At 39.0% G+C, this 15,047-nt stretch overlaps 2 long non-coding RNA genes across 2 annotated transcripts; both read right to left on the bottom strand.

Annotated features, from left to right (window-relative positions):
• Positions 1-502: 502 nt before the first annotated feature.
• On the bottom strand, positions 503-1,482 carry LOC136675736 (uncharacterized). Its single transcript, XR_010796215.1, has 3 exons — positions 1,439-1,482; positions 698-856; positions 503-591 (listed from the first exon to the last, which is right to left on the bottom strand). It is a non-coding gene; the product is annotated as an uncharacterized lncRNA (long non-coding RNA).
• Positions 1,483-9,917: 8,435 nt separating this feature from the next.
• LOC136676133 (uncharacterized) lies at positions 9,918-10,816 on the bottom strand. The gene is made up of 3 exons (XR_010796243.1): positions 10,745-10,816; positions 10,391-10,450; positions 9,918-10,295 (listed from the first exon to the last, which is right to left on the bottom strand). It is a non-coding gene; the product is annotated as an uncharacterized lncRNA (long non-coding RNA).
• Positions 10,817-15,047: the final 4,231 nt, after the last annotated feature.

Raw genomic sequence — 15,047 nt, 5'->3', positions numbered from 1 at the left:
GAAGCCACCCATCATTCACAGCACTTACTGTGTAAATTGCTGAGTTACTGCTCCTCTCTGTGGTCTCTGTTTGATTTGCTTCTGAGAAATGGAATGAGTGGATCACATTACAAAGGTAGGTGTAAAACAGTGTACATTTGGTTAAAAAGCCTGAGTCTATAAAGAAAATGTCAGACTTATACTTACTGGTATGTTTTCTTGATATGAAGCTTATGACACAGATCAGGAACAGCAGCAGTACGAGGCCCACAGGTAGTAGAGTCCAGATAAGCTTTGAGTTTCCATTGCTGCAGTGAATAAAGTCACATGACCTTTGTAAATTGTTCATTAAAGAGACCCACAATGAAGCATGTAAAATTCATTATCACACAATAATGCCTTAAAGCACTAACAGACTGACATCGGATATCCTTCATCTTATCCTGTGTATAATTACAACCACACAATAATATCATTTTCAGTGCATAAAAAACAAAAGTTTTTATATAATGTATGAAATACTTGCTCTTGTTGTCAGTTGAGTTATTTACATATTCAGAAGAATCTTCTGCAGAGGAGGCAGTTTTTACTGAAGAAAAAGCTGTTTTTCTGCTAGAAGCATAAGAAAAAATGTAGCATACAGAGGTGTGAATATACAGGGTGAGTCAAAAGTCAAATGACACCCTTTTATTTTGTTTGATATTGCTACGTTACCTACTTATTCAGTTCAGGGTCGCTGTGTGTCTGGGCACAAATGGGGAATACATCCTGGACCGGGTGGCTGTCCTTCAGAGGGCGACACACTCACACCTATGAACACTTTTGAATAGTCGATTCACCTACTATTGTGTGTTTTTGAGGGAGGAAACCAGAGCACCTGAGGAAACCCACAGAGACATGGGGAGAACACACCAACTCGTCACAGACATTCACCCAAAGCAGGTCTGTGATAGAAACACTAACTGTTGCACCACCATACTGCCCAAATCAAGGAACACTCTAAGCTAATGTAAGATACACCCATAGATGACTCAGGCCTTCAGCAATGCACACACAGTCCACAGGGCAATTCATAATGGAGCATTATGCAATATATAAGGTTAGACATGTTAAAGTGGAATTTGTTTTCTAGAACTAATAATCTAATATCGAAACCTGACCTCACTAATATTCTTGAAACTAAAGGCAATGATGTTTTACAGCAAAGTTCTCTCCAGTGTAAAGCCTTCCCAAGTTCCTTCAGAAATTAATCTCCGACCTAAGGCTGTTAGAGCTTACACTGCCATATAAGGAGAATATTTGCATTTTGTATACGTTTCATACTTCATTTCACACTTCGCACTTGTATGTCTTAGGAAGTGTTGTTTTTCAGAACAGACAATTACAGTTTTGCAAAAGAGTACAGGGCAGAAGTATGCTACACTGACGTGTGAAACTGTAGCAGAACTTCACTACTCACTGATTTGCTGTTATTGACATTTCATTTTTAGTCGTTGTGACACCTAGAAAAACAAATATTAGTTCTTTTAATTTACTAATTTGATCAATTCTAACACAAGATTGTGATCATACCTGATGGGGTCTCACTGATACTGGTTTTCTCAATTAAGGGCATTATAGTTGCTGTTGAAAATGAGAAATGCAATCATTCAAAGCCAAATGTGTATAAGAGATCCATAAGAGATCTACAGATGTACATTCATTGCTGTCTGGTTCTTGGCAGTGTTTTAGATACAAATAATCTTACTTGTAGGTCTTTCAGTGACAGTGAGGTGAACAGTAACTCCCACTTCTCCTGCACTTAACCAGTACCAGCCAGCATCACTCTTCTTTAGTCCACTCATCTCCACACTGACCGCTCCTCTCCCATCATCACTGATCTGCACTGCTGAATTCTGGGATGTTAAGCAGCGCCAGTCTCTAAATCCGCACCACTGCTTCTGTTTATTCTTATAATCAGTTCTGTAGAGACACTGACACTGCCCCCTTCCTGACCACTCACAGACACAGCAGGATCTGAATAAAGAGGCAGAGAATGAGTGCTGTAAACACGTCCTCCATCAAACAAGCTTTAAATTACAGTGAACAGGTTCTACTTCACACAGAGAGACTTCTTACCTGCACTGACCGTCAGGTACAAATAATCACCGTCATCTGAACCACCTTTGATTTCCACAGCGCACCAATAATATCCGGAGTCAGAGTCTTGGAGACTGTTGAGTTCCACAGTAAACATATTCTGGATCGGATAATCAGTGACTGATGTTCTTCCACTTGGGTTTGCATAGGCTACTATTCCACAGATGCTCCAGTACTTCCCCTTACACCAGTATTTAGGGTTTGATTTGTATTGTTCATCATAAAAACATGGAATGGTGAGAGATTCTCCACTTTTTACAGCTACATTTTTCAGTGTCTTCACACTCTCAGACTCTACAGAGAAGTCAAATGGTACATCAGTGTTACTCCGACTCAGGAACTGCTTCAGAACTATATCAGAGGAATAAACTGGTCATAACTGAGCAAACACATTTCACCCTCGTCCTAAATGTTATTATTCAGTATCCACTCTGCACCCTGGAGCAGGTGAGTTAATCAAAGTGTATTTAAAGCAGTGAGAGAGTGAAGAACACACCTCCAGTGCACAGGAATGATGCAGCATTGATCTTACCTGAGATGTAGAGGAAGAACACAGAGAGAATTAAAGAACTCATGAGGGAGTAGAAGTGCATCTTTCTGTAAGAGGCTCCAGAGACAAATACTCTTCCTGCGTCTGAGTGAAGTACATTTGACTGAAGTGTTCTTCCTGTTTCTCACCCCCTCCCTGCTCTGCATTGGTTCTGATTGGTTAAAAAATATATTGATTTTTCATTGTGTGAATTAAAAAAGGGAGTAAATCAAATATAATTCAGGTTTAAACTAGTTTCAAGTGTTAACCTATTTCTGATCTAGATATTTTATGTAAATTCCAAATTACTGACTGTGAGAGTTCATTATTCTTATTTCTGTTTTTCCCAAATCCTTCACTTACCGGAGCAGGAATAAAGGGAGAAGGTTAATCCTGATTTGTGGAACAGGCCGTGTCCAGAAACCTTAGTTTTTGCTGTGTTTTCATACGGACCCTCCCTTGTTCCTAAGTACGATTTCCGTACACATCAGTGTACACTACTCAAAAAAAGTTACACATTTCAGTTTTACCTAACTGTGTTCACAATAGAGAGGGTGGTCAACCATGAGCACATGGTTTAACCAAGCTTTATATTCTGGTTTGTGTGTGTGTGTGTGTGTGTGTGTGTGTGTTATTACAGTCATTGTTGGATCACAGTGCTGCAGTTTGTCTCATTTCTCTTTTCCAGTCAAACGCCCTTGAGTGCCCTCTATCGGCCGTTAGTGCAGCCTTCACTGAGAGCGACAATGACCCAGGATCAGCACAGATCTATTACACAAAACCCTTTAAGAAGGAAAGTCATTTTTGTTTACAATCTTTTGACATTGCGAAGGGAGTGGTATTAACATGTAAATACTTTGTTTGTTCTTTTCTATATAGGTTTTTATGGTGCTGATGTTATCAAAGTGTAGACTTTAAGAAGAATTTCAACAATTCTCTGGTTATAGAGAGGGAGAGTAAGAAATGAGGGGAAGGACAGGGGGACTAGCAAACATTTCTGGTCAGTGTTCTATGACTTAAAACAACCTGAATCTTTTTATACTTCAGTGTTTTATAGTCTGCTGCTCCCCCTGTTGGTGAGTTGGAACCGTTGCAGCTGCAAAGTAATCTGGAGTTGAAAAAAGTACAACCCTGCACTGATCCACAGTCAGTAGCAGCAAGTGCTGAAATGAGGAAGAGCTCTGAAATAGAGCTGCTTCAATCAGAATATGATATTTCACTCATTGAGAAAGTATTTGTCTCTGGAGACACTAAAAGAAAGATGCACATTTACTCCCTCATGAGTTCTTTAATTCTCTCTGTGTTCTTCCTCTACATCTCAGGTAAGATCAATGCTGCATCATTCCTGTGCACTGGAGGTGTGTTCTTCACTCTCTCACTGCTTTAAATACACTTTGATTAACTCACCTGCTCCAGGGTGCAGAGTGGATACTGAATAATAACATTTAGGACGAGGGTGAAATGTGTTTGCTCAGTTATGACCAGTTTATTTCTCTGATATAGTTCTGAAGTGGAGGCTCTAACATTCCATGTTTTTATGGTGAACAATACAAATCAAACCCTAAATACTGGTGTAAGGGGAAGTACTGGAGCACCTGTGGAATAGTAGCTCATACAAACACAAGAGGAACATCAGTCACTAATTATCCGACCCAGAATATGTTTACTGTGGAACTCAACAGTCTCCAAGGGTCTGGCTATCTCCGTAGAACCTGTTCACTGTAACTTAAAGCTTGTTTGATGGAGGACGTGTTTACAGCACTCATTCTCTGCCTCTTTATTCAGATCCTGCTGTGTCTGTGATAAACAGCAGAGTGAGGGGTCAGGAAGGGGGCAGTGTCAGTGTCCAGTGTCTCTACAGAACTGATTATAAGAATAAACAGAAGCAGTGGTGCAGATTTAGAGACTGGCGCTGCTTAACATCCCAGAATCCAGCAGTGCAGATCAGTGATGATGGGAGAGGAGCGGTCAGTGTGGAGATGAGTGGACTGAAGAAGAGTGATGCTGGCTGGTACTGGTTCAGTGCAGGAGAAGTGGGAGTTCGTGTTCACCTCACTGTCACTGAAAGACCTACAAGTAAGATCACATCTGTCAGAAACACTGCCCATATCTGCTGACCGTCCTGCTGTAAGATTATCGCATTAACATATTTTCTCTGATTTTCATCTGTCAGCAACACCTCTGAATTACAGACAGAAAACCGAAGACACTGTAATAACTCAAGGTAAATTTACAGATATTTCTGAAAATTTCAGTAAATAGTGGAAGATAAAGTAAAGGGCATCATGTGATGAAACACAGCTCCAGGGCCCTTTGATAATGGGCTGATGGTGTGGATCAGATTTGTTTAGGGAACAGTTGAAGTGGTTATGTTGAAGTGTAGGTTACACCACTGACACTATTAGAAATCATGTAGATTTTAGTGCTTTAAGAGAGCAGTGATTCACATCAGTGACATTCTGTCCTCATTCAACTGTAAAGGAGCAGTTATCACTTTCTGTATCCTGATTATATAACACTATTATATAATTATATAACACTGTTATACGTATAAAATTACTGTAACACTAAAAATACTTAAAGAATATCACTTTACTAAAACGAAGGTAAAATAGCACCTGCTGTCCCTTCGGGGGGGGGTCGAAGGGACAGCAGGTGCAGAATGGTGCAGCAGAGGTCCTTGTTGTAGCTGCAGGGCAGCACGGGAAAAGGTGAACCGGCTCGTCTGTGGGATTGGCTCGCCATCACATCATGGAATGATCCAAATCGCATCAAGCGACACAATTAAAATAAAAACAAGGAAAAATAAACTTGACGTGTCAACGACAGCGTCATAAATCACAATGAGTTTTCAATTAATCACAACTCACAACTTGTTAGCATTTTTTGTAACATTAACCATGTTTCCAATTGAACGAAGAGTCGTTTAACGCTACTCTTAAGAGTTTAAACATTCACAATTTCACTCACATTCTTAATAAAATTTACAGTATAACAATCACACTTTAATCACACTTAGGAACATTTTACTCACACTAAACTCATGAAACTGCAAATTAACCATAGACAGAGAAAACAGTTTGCTCACCGATCTCACAAGAGGACAGCGCAGCAGCACAAAAATGGCGCCGCCTCTAATCCAACTCTCTTTTTCAGCAAATCTCAGTCTCCTTTGTTCAATAAGCCCGCTCAACACTGAAACTGCGGCCGGAAGAGAAAGAGCAAGGCCCGCACTTGGAGGCAAAAGCAGTGGGCGGGACAATGCGCCGTTTGGCAGCATCCCATTGGCTAAGAGCGATACTAACTCTTTAATTGCCGACCATGACGATAATTCACTATAAACAAAACACAACTATTAACCAACAACTCTTTTTGTGTTTTACAAGATCAAAAAGAATTTTTTTAGTTACAACCATAGTTAACTGTGGATTACATTACTCCCAAAATCAATGCCTGAAAATGCAATTTTTCAAATTATTGCTACAACATCAAAACATCAAAGACTTAAGAAGCTGTAGTGAAAGCAGAGGCCTGTTGTAAAAAGCCATTATAAATGTTTGTGAAGGTTTATTTCAGCTTCTTATAAATAGCTTTTTTAAGGGTCCTGTTTCCTTCTCAGCACTTCAGTAAAGGATAACTCTGATTTCTTATGTTTACTGCAACAGTTATAACAACACTTTTCAGTGTCAGACAAACTGAGGACATTCCAGGACCGTTCACAAACACTCTGTGATCAACCAAATCTGAACCTGTAATAAATATACAGGGTGAGTCAAAATCTCAAGACACCTTTTTATTTCAGAAACAAAAGGGAAAGTGGGATTTCTGAATACCCCAGCAAGTAATGTGTGAGGAGGCCTATGTTTTCGGTTATGGCCGGAACATGGCTGCCATCTTGAAAGCTACCATATTGCCATGTAGTGGAGAATGGATTCAGATCAAGAAATGAAAAAAAAAATGCTAAGATTCAAACTGTGACTTTCTTTTATCAAGACCTCACATTCCACAGAATGCATGTATGCTAGCAGCCACCTACACACCTAGTCTGTCGAAGATTGAAAGACTATAAAAACACCCTTCGTCAGTGACCCTGAGATGCTCAAAGAAGAATCCAGACTGAAACTAAGTGGTTCTCCCAATTTTATGACTCCAGAAAGCATCATTAAATCAACATAATGCAAATAGAGCCTTGAGAACTTCGTCATAAGAACTCACCACATGTGGAGACCCTAAGACACCCCCAGCATTTTATCACCCTCCAGCGTCGGACTGTCGATCACTTATCTTATCGCAAAATCAGCAGATGACCCCGAGGACTGCGCTAATAGTGAACTGTCCACCCGAGTTCAACCCAGACGGACAGCATGGACCAACAGTGCCCCCCAAGTGGACATTTGCGAAATCATATGCCACCCGAAACATTCTGAATATATACTAACCGTGAATAGAATAACATGAATCAGGGTAATATCATGTAAACTGATTAATTTCCCAGTTTAAAAGAATGTTAATTAATCTCTAATAACTAGAATAGTTGGGGTAATTACATCAGTATACTCAAAATCATATATTCAAGTATATACAAAGTATTGATTCTAGGATATTTGATTTTTGTCAAAACGTAAGTAATTTTTACTTCTCTGGGAACTTGAGACGGTCACGTGTACTCCCCAAACCCAGGAACCAATCAGAGAACGGCGACCTCCCAAGTGGGCGTAAGAGCGCCACCTCTTCAACCTCTTCGCTCTTCCGCTTTTTACCTCTTGTTCACTTCTGAACTTTTTCCGCTTCTCCTTTTTTCTGAAGCTGATGGAGCCGACTCTCAAGAAGACTCTTAAAAGACTGATCTTCATGCGAACTAACAGGGGACACCTTGGGTGAGTTAGCATTGCTCAATATAGAAATTAAACAGCGGAAGTTCAATTAATAGCTCTGTTAGTAACTTTCAACTTTTATTTTGTGTTCTTCGTTTTTTTGTAGCCCAGTCAAAGTTTAATTTTATGACTGATCAAAGCAGGTGAAGCTTATTTTGGCCAGAATAAGAGCCACCGCTGAAATTAGTTGAAAATTTGAAATTAGTATTAGTTACTTACTTCGGAGGACACCGCTTCTGTGAATTAAGGAAACAGAGAGCTTTTATTTTGACGCCTCTTCCTTCCGGAAGAGAATCCCAATCAGAACAGCGAGCCAGAGGAAATTTTTCAACTGACGTCACAACACTCTGAGGGCACCTGAAGTGGCCTGCCTCATAAGTGACGACTCCTGAGCGAACCCAGCCTCAGCACTCCCACTGAGAGAACTGCAGGAGCCAGGCTTGGCCTCTCTCCAATCACCTCAACGTGCTACTGTACCCATCGATTGGTGGATTTGCGACAAGAGTAAAAGAGCTCATACAATCCTCATTTTCAGAAGCTGATGTCTAATGAAGTCTCTTGATAAATTAACATATTAATTCAATTTCATTTAGTGACACATATTAGTCACAAGTCATATAGCCTTGCCAATTATTAAAATCACGATGGTTTCATCTGCATTGATCCCATTGAGATTTTGATGATTATGCTATGTTTATCAGCTTATTATTAGTCCTCTTAATAAAGTATTCCTTGATTTGAAATAGTACAGTGTGTGGAGTCTATTCCTAAAAGTCTGAAAATCCTGAAACTCACCCCTAGCGTTGACAGTATTTCAATCTCTGATAAATTATTAATATTGTTGTTATCTAAATTCAGTAATAATAATAATTATTATCATTATTATAAGTGATAATCACCATTAAGCATAACTAATTCAAATACTGTTATCACGCTACTGCCGTAAGGCCTAATTTTTCCGAATTGTCCAATGGGAATTTGGTCATGTAGCATTTCAAAGAAGACCAGAATTGCTTCAGAAATTGATTTCCGCAATCATATTTTCAATATCTCTTTTGGTTCAAAACATATAAACCCTGAAATTTAAAAAAAATTGTTGTTCATTACAGGCTTGCAACCAGACAATGACAAATGCTCAGCACCATCTTTGGTCAGATGGATGGTCACAATGTTTCCTGTAGCATTGTCAGGTAGCGCTGAGTATTTAGGGTTTGGTCGTGCCTATAACGAACACCAAAAGTTATGACCAGCAATCGGTTTCTGAGACAATTCTGGTCTTCTATGATATTTTAAATGACCACTTTCCCATTGGAAAGATTGTCCTTGTTCCAATATGGTGGCTTTCAAGGTGGAAGCCATGTTCCTCACCCATTACTTGCTTGGGTATTCAGATATGTCATTTTCCCTTTCATTTCTGAAATAAAAGAGCACCTTTTGACTTTTGACTCACCTCTGTATAATATTTCTTTAAAAATGAGATGTTTGTGTATTCAAACTATAGACTTATAATTACTCTGGCTGCATTCTGTCTGTGTCAATGACAAAATGACAAAAGCTTTATTTCTTGATTCTCCACAGCAGCAGAGAAACATTCACACACGTAAGTACGAACACAAGTGAAAACACAATAAGAGGGTCAGTGTTGGTCAGTACAGTGCTGTTTCAACATGCGCCATGGTCCTGGAGCTATCGGAAGTTTTAAAAGCTGGAACATTTTTTGCAGTAAGCAGTAATTTTAAAAATCATGTTTAAATCTTTAGATCGACTGCTTACTGATCCATTTATGCTTCATATTAGTTATAATCAAGACCAGTGGCTCAGTTCAGGCTTAATGCAATCTCCTATGATCTCTTACAGTTGGTGGAAGATTCTTTATAGGTTTATAGAAAACTCATACTTTAATTTTAAGATTGCTATTGCTATAGAAATAAAGATTTACTATGATTGATACTAGTATTTTTATTTTCATTAGTTGTTCTGTCGTTTTTAATATTCTTGTGATAAAAAAATTATTAAAAGCTATTTAAACTATCACAGCTTTTATTATTGTGCACTGTGAACTGTGACCTGTGTTTATACTTAGTAGCAGTGGAGCTTTATTTCATCAAGTGGTGATATAATGTAGGCAGCAAGTGAAGTCTGGTAATATGTGATGTCTACATTTGTATGCAAAATTAGTAGTTTTTTCTTTCAAGTAAAATACACACCCTCTACAGACAACACACTTTTACATATTTACACACTTAATAAAGAATTACAGTTTATTTGCTGAAATAAAAACCTACAAAACACTATGTGGGCTGTGTGTTAAACTCAACATAGCAGTTAAAAATGTCTAGTCTACAGAATATATTTATAATATTTTCTTAATAATTTAAAATCAGGTTTTTATCAAGAAATGAGAAATGCTTAGAATTGAAACATTTTAAAAATACTGTTGCAGCATAGAGTCCATCTACAGAAACCCAAGGCTATAAAGTGGTCAGAGGAAGAATAGAAGATGGGCTCTGAGGGTGACTCAGGGTTCTATTAAACATATGATGAACAACAATAAAGGTTTTAGCAATGCATATATAACATTTACATTTATGTGTGTAAAATACATGTGGGTATAACACAGTTGTTGATAAACCTGCTAAACGACATTGAGCACTTTGATTAGAAAACTGTTTTTCAAGCTTTGAGTAAATGACTTGTCTTGCTTGACCCAGAGCGCAGTGTGTTCTTTGCAACTGATCTGGCCTGGCTTTTTGTTCAGAAATACTGCTGTGTACCTGGAACCAAAAACAGACAAAAAAAAAAAAAAAAAGAATGAGTGGAAGACTGAAAAATCCTTATCAAATAAAAAACATGCTGTAATTTGACTCACCTCTTATTCGTGAAGCACAGAGCTGTAGATCACTGCATCATCTCCGGCTGCTGGAGAGAGCTGGAAAATGGAACAATTTTATACAAAATAAATTTTCTTTCAGCAGCTGAAACTGAAGATTTGATAAAGATTAGGAACCACCACCATAAACAGACATTTCCCAGAAACACTTGCTGACTATAAATAAACGATAGCATCTTTAATATGTGTCATTAAAAGACATGTGAAACAGGGTAACAGCTTTATTTTTAAGATTAAAAAAATTCAACTTTATTTTTGTCATCTATTGTTACATTGCTGTAAATCACATCAGTTTCCTGAGAAAGGCTGGGGCATGATTAACTCAGGATTTACTGTGTCTTGTCTGTGTCCAAGTTTACTCTGTTTATCTCTGTGTTTGAGTTTAGTCTGCTTTATCTTTCTGTCTATGTTGTCTGTTTAGTTCTCCTTGTCCAGGTATCTGTTTAGCTCTTTCATGTGTGGTATGGTTGACAGGGAGCACTAAAGAGGGTATTATTGTCGCCACCTGGTGGGTTGGATAGGACGATAAAAGCCCCAGGATCACCAATAATTTTCACTTCCGCTTTTGATCAACCAAGGTGGTGTGTGTGGGCGTGCAGCGTCGTCGCGGCGGTGGTGGAAGCTGAGTCGTATTTCTCTGGCTGAATTGGAAGCCAAGTGTCCGAGTTTTAAGCAGGTTTCTAGCCTTGCTTGACTACCCAGCGAGCTATAGGGTAGATGGTGGTTCGAGGCCACGCATAACTGACTTCGCCGTTAAGGCTTATACTTGATTGCAGTTGCCTGAACGTCATTGTTCCGGTGCTGGTTGATCGCACTTTGCAGCAGCTAGGTTGGTGTTTCTCTTTTTTATATTAGTGCATCTTATCTTGGTGGGTTAGGAATTGTGATATGGGGAGCAATGCGGTTAATGGCGATTTATGTTTTAACTTCAATATAGTAATTGACCGCGGTGGCCTGAATGTCACACTTCCTGTGCCAGTTGATCGTGCTTTGCAGCCTCTAGGTGGGCGTTTATTTTATTTATTTTTTGGTGCATCTCATCTTAGCGTTTTTGTTTGATATGTTTTAAGGACAGGAGTGTACTGAAATGTAGACTGATCCTGTGTTTTATGTTTCAGTGGCGCCAGGCCTGGTTGCCTGTAGGCCACTGTTCTTTTGTCGTGGTTATTGTATGTGGCGGTAAGCTCTTTTATTTTATAGCGGCTGCATAGTAGTAGCCCCTGGAGCGTGCTCCCCGCCGCACATGTTTAGTTCTGTTCAGTTCTATCTAGTTTCGGTCTGTTTCTAGTTTTCTATCTGTTTAGTTATCTCAATCCAGGTTTGTCTGTACCTGTTTAGATCACTCCTTGTATTGTCTCTCTGTTGTGAAAAATAATTTTATTACTTTGTTAGTGGACAAATATCCTTAAATGATTAGTTAAAATTAAGCATTTATAATGGTGTGAAATCTTGTATCTTATATGTACTCATATGAATGATTAACCAGTATTTAACCATGCATTTAAACAAGTTTAGAATCTGCACTCTAACTGGCATGTTGACTCAGTATTAGCACCTTTCTAAATTCTTAGACCTCTAACATTGAACAGATCTGCACTTAGGCTTTTACCAAGCTTACATAAATTACAACTGTTTGCCAAAAGGGGGAGTTGAACTTTTGGGCATCTCAGTGACCTTAAGTCCATTAGTGACTCCTCTGAATCTTGGTGACAGAAAAGAAGTGTGGGAAACAAAACCTAGTGTCAGAAGGGCATGATGAGTGTTTTGGGGTCACAGGTGCATGGGAAACCTGCACGCGAGAAACATGAGTACTAACGTCTAATTATGCATATTAATATATGTTAATCAGCCAGAAACGCCTTGCCAGCAGGGTATACGTCATTTGGGGTATAAAACTGTGGAGTCAGATGCAAAGAGTCAGAACTCTACTGGGAAGGCTATTAGACTTTCTTATGTATTAGTTCTCTTGGATCCAATAAATACTTTGATTTGCTTTGAACTTCACTCGACTGGTCTTTGTAACGCTTCCGGAACGAGCACGCCTCCCTGAGGAGGAAGGGTGTATTTTGGACCTTTTGGAGATCTTCTAAATTTTAATTACTTTGGGAACGGTCCAAAAGAACGTTTTAATTCTTCACTGTCTCAGTCTTTCTTTCTGTCTAGTTTCTTTAGTCTGTCTCTGTATTGTTTATTTTGTGTTGTAAATAAAAGTAACTGTTTTAGTGTGTGTCCGCCATCCATGATTCCGAACACAGGGAATGTTTCAATAATAAAATGCTGTTTATGTAAGGGAATATGAACTAAAATCATACCATCTTCTTTTTAATCACCACAATGCTATGTTACTGCATTTTCAGCTGTAGAATTGTTTTATACACACATGATTTTAATAACTAATATGAGCAAAAATGTTTGTCATTCATTATTGTTTATACACACATGTGTCTTATTCATTTTTCTGAAAGCAAATGATGTTTCACAACTACAAATCTAATGCCTGAGGGGAGCAATCAACAACAAAGCTGGAAAATCAGGAGAATCCCTGGTGCTCTGATAAAGTGTTGGCCTGGTTACTCTGGTGTAACGTCTAACGTGTTTCTGGAATTTCCCCTCGGGATTAATAAAGTATCTATCTGTAAACACAAGAACGTGGACAAACTGATACAATCACATCAGTGACTCCTTACTCAGTCTCTTAATGTTTCTGTGATCAAATACAGTTAAAAGGAAGTATATGTGAAGAATAAGACTTACTTTCTTCTTTCTGGGGATCACAGTACTGTATGTTACTGAGGCTTCAGCTGTAGAGATCTATTTTGGACACACACACACAGACAAAAGAGGCACAATAGTAACTACTGCACTATGTGTTAAAACACTGAACCTCACACAACACGACGCCCCCAATCACTCACAGCACTTACAGTATGATCTGTAGTGTTACTGCTACTCTCTCTGGTCTCTGTTTGATTTGCTTCTGTTGAAGAGAGATGGAATGAATGGAGCACCTTGCACAGATCATTTATTAGTCATTTACTTGTATTATCTTAAATATTGTATGCTTCAAAAGCATCTTTAAATGTTAGCCATTTTAGCATCAAAGCTCCACCGCTATAGTCAAAAGCTGAGCAGTAAAACCCATCATGGCTGATTTAGAGCATCTGGGGAAAATTGAAAATGATGTAAAAAGGATTTAAAGACTTGTAAGACAATGTCAGAGAAATACTTACTGGACTTTGTTCTCAACATGAAGGTTATAACACAGACCAGGAGGAGCAGCACTCCCAGGCCTACAGCCAGTAGAATCCAGATAAGCTTGGAGTTTTTGTTGCTGCAGTGAATGAGGACACATGACCTGTGTAAGTTATTCATGTAACACATGAAGGCTGTCACGCCCTCGTCCTGTGTGGTCTGTTTTCCCCACCATATGCTCTCTCAGCACATGGCTCTGTTTGGTATTGTCCTTGTCTCCGCCTTTGTTCCGCCTCCTTGTCCGACATCCTCGTTATCTGTTTCAGGTGCGTCTATATGTATTTAAGTTCCCTGGTGTCACTTGCTTGAATCGGTCATTCGTTTTGTTTCCTACTCCAAGTCATGTCGTTTTGTTATAATTCCTAGTTATGCTGTTTCTCGTTTTGTTTGAATTCCTAGTCATCTTGTTTCGTTTTGTTTCCTCTCCCTAGTCATGTTCTTGTTTCGGTCCTATTCCTAGTCATGTTTCCTCGCTATGTGTTTGCCTTCAAGTCCGTTTGTGTTTATGTTATTTTCTTATAAATAAAAGTCTGTGTTGTAGCATGTGTTCGCCTCCGTCAGTCCAACTCAGTGTTCTTGACAAAGGCCCACAGTGAATAATATATTTCATTTTCACAAACAGTACACAAGTACACAAATAGTAAACATCTTTTTTATTTATAACAAATTTTCTTGTGTGATCTCATTGTTACTTGAGTCAGTAACATGTTCAGAAAGTGTTTTTGCAGAGGAGGACGTTTTGTCTGTACACAAAGCAGTTGTTCTGCAAGGAAAACAAAAACTGAAAAGTGGCATACTGAGACGTTTAAAACAAATTAATATTGTACACATAAAACAACAGATTTTAATGGCTAACACCAATATCTGCCCTACACAAATATTTTGCTTGATGGGGTAAACCAATTATTTATCTGGTGTAAAACATGGAAAAAAGGTGTCACGCCCTCTTCTTGTCATGTCTGTTTTTCCGGCCATGTGCTCGCTCTCAGCACATGGCTCTGTTTGTTGTTTCCCTAGTCCTGCCTTTGTTCCGCCTCCTTGTCTGTGTCTCATTTGTTACCCTGCCCCCTTGTTATCTGTCCAGGTGCATCTTGTCTGTGTCTTGTATTTAAGTTCCCTTGCGTCTCTCCTGTTTGTCGGACATTTCACCTTGGTTGTGTCTCAGTTCTAAGTCGTGTCGCTCCTGTCAGGTTGTCTGTTCCTTGTCTTGTCTCGTCCGTGCCTCGCTTCGTTTCCTGTCATTGTTTTGTTTCCCTGTCGTCATTTAGTCTCACGTCTGTTTGTTTTTACTTTCCCTCGTTTTGGTTTTTGCCCCAGTCCTAGTTTGTTTTGTTATTCCTTTTTGGAAATAAAGTTTATCTGTGTTTTAGTGTGTGTGTCCGCC

The sequence above is a fragment of the Hoplias malabaricus genome, chromosome X1, assembly GCF_029633855.1.
Source record: "Hoplias malabaricus isolate fHopMal1 chromosome X1, fHopMal1.hap1, whole genome shotgun sequence".
Classification (NCBI taxonomy): domain Eukaryota; kingdom Metazoa; phylum Chordata; class Actinopteri; order Characiformes; family Erythrinidae; genus Hoplias; species Hoplias malabaricus.
The sequence above is the reverse complement of the archived record's forward strand: the minus strand, read 5'-3'. Positions and strand labels throughout refer to the sequence as shown.